This window comes from Oncorhynchus kisutch, unplaced genomic scaffold (genome assembly GCF_002021735.2).
Source record: "Oncorhynchus kisutch isolate 150728-3 unplaced genomic scaffold, Okis_V2 scaffold3983, whole genome shotgun sequence".
Classification (NCBI taxonomy): domain Eukaryota; kingdom Metazoa; phylum Chordata; class Actinopteri; order Salmoniformes; family Salmonidae; genus Oncorhynchus; species Oncorhynchus kisutch.
Window position 1 is genome coordinate 1 of NW_022265928.1, and position 2500 is coordinate 2500.

Here is a 2500-nt window from a genome sequence, read left to right on the forward strand (position 1 = left end):
CTTGGTCTGCTCAATCTGCCAACGAGAGCCACTACACCTACCACGCTGCGCCTTGGTCTGCTCAATCTGCCAACGAGAGCCGCTACACCTACCACGCTGCGCCTTGGTCTACTCAATCTGTCAAGAGAGCCGCTACACCCTACACGCTGCGCCTTGGTCTACTCAATCTGCCAACGAGAGCTGCTACACCCTACCATGCTGCACTTGGTCTGCTCAATCTGCCAACGAGAGCCACTACACCTACCACGCGCGCCTTGGTCTGCTCAATCTGCCAACGAGAGCGCTACACCCTACCACGCTGCGCCCCGGTCTGCTCAATCTGCCAACGAGAGCCGCTACACCCTACCACGCTGCGCCTTGGTCTGCTCAATCTGCCAACGAGAGCCGCTACACCTACCCACGGCGCCTTGGCTGCTCAATCTGCCAACGAGAGCGCCTTACACCTACCACGCTGCGCCTTGGTCTGCTCAATCTGCCAACGAGAGCCGCTACAACCTACCACGCTGCGCCTTGGTCTGCTCAATCTGCCAACGAGAGCCGCTACACCCTCCCACGCTGCGCCTTGGTCTACTCAATCTTCCAACGAGAGCCGCTACCACCCTACCACGCTGCGCCTTGGTCTGCTCAATCTGCCAACGGAGCCGCTACACCCTACCACGCTGCGCCTTGGTCTGACTCATCTGCCAACGAGAGCCGCTACAACCCTACCACGCTGCGCCTTGGTCTACTCAATGTCAATGAGAGCCGCTACACCCTACACGCTGCGCCTTGGTCTGCTCAATCTGCCAACGAGAGCTGCTACAACCTACCACGCTGCACCCTTGGTCTGCTCAATCTGCAACGAGAGCCACTACACCCTACCACGCTGCGCCTTGGTCTGCTTAATCTGCCAACGAGAGCCGCTACACCTACCACGCTGCGCCTTGGTCTGCTCAATCTGCCAACGAGAGCCGCTACACCCTACCACGCTGCCTTGGTCTGCTCAATCTGCCAACGAGAGCCGCTACACCCTACCACGCTGCGCCTTGGTCTGCTCAATCTGCCAACGAGAGCCGCTACACCCTACCACGCTGCGCCTTGGTCTGCTCAATCTGCCAACGAGAGCCGCTACAACCTACCACGCTGCGCTTGGTCTACTCAATCTGCCAACGAGAGCCGCTACACCCTCCCACGCTGCACCTTGGTCTACTCAATCTTCCAACGAGAGCCGCTACACCCTACCACGCTGCGCCTTGGTCTGCTCAATCTGCCAACGAGAGCCGCTACACCCTACCACGCTGCGCCTTGGTCTGCTCAATCTGCCAACGAGAGCCGCTACACCCTACCACGCTGCGCCTTGGTCTACTCAATCTGCCAACGAGAGCCGCTACACCCTACCACGCTACACCTTGGTCTGCTCAATCTGTCAACGAGAGCCGCTACACCCTACCACGCTGCACCTTGGTCTGCTCAATCTGCCAACGAGAGCCGCTACACCCTACCACGCTGCGCCTTGGTCTACTTAATTGCCACGAGAGCCGCTACAACCCTACCACGCTGCGCCTTGGTCTACTCAATCTGCCAACGAGAGCCGCTACACCCCTACCACGCTGCGCCTTGGTCTACTCAATCTGCCAACGGAGCCCGCTACGCTAAACTAAACCTCCCCCACTTTGTTGGTATAAACAGAGGGATGGTGTTGGAGAAATGTAACTTTGAATTGCATAAATTCATCATTGACTATTATCAGCATCTCTCATACGAGAACCAGACGATGCTGACCTTACCGTGACCTGACTACTGTATGATCTCTCAGGATAACTGATGTTAAACGTCCAGCTGACCAACAACTCATTGTTTTCATCCTTTTACGATTTAATTAGTTAATTTACAAGAACGCTGAATTCCTAGAATGTAAAGGGAGAAGAATTGCGAGAAGGGATTCCAGATCCTGTGTCCTGAGAGCTCTGTTTGTTGGTGTTTTGTATATGTTGTACATACGTTTGGAACATGAATCCCTCTGAGAACAGGTAGCTATTTAACCCTAAACCAACACATGGCCACGACCCTATATAGACTACATACCAGCATTGCCTTCAGTTAACAGATTGTTCTGTAAGTGTAAGATTGGAGACATTCTAAGATTCTTCTGTGGTTAGGTCTCAATAGGAATCTCCATTCTGGGTTTGTGGCCTTAGTTGTTTATATACAACAGTGGGCCTTCTGTCTAACCTAGCATGGTTCAGTAGACAAAACACTGAAATAGCAGATCTGTATTTGTTGACCAAATAGACGCAAATACGACATGAAACCACACGAGGATGGTTTGTTGAATGAACACTGAAACCATAGAGGTTCAACAACCTAATAATATGGACTGGGAGGGAAGAGAGATAATGTATCTACTATACTCTGGTTTAGAGACCCACCAGGGTTTTACTGACTGGTTCATAATTTGGCTGAAAGAGACAGGGTTTTGTTACTCTGGTTTAGAGACCCACCAGGGTTTACTGACTGGTTC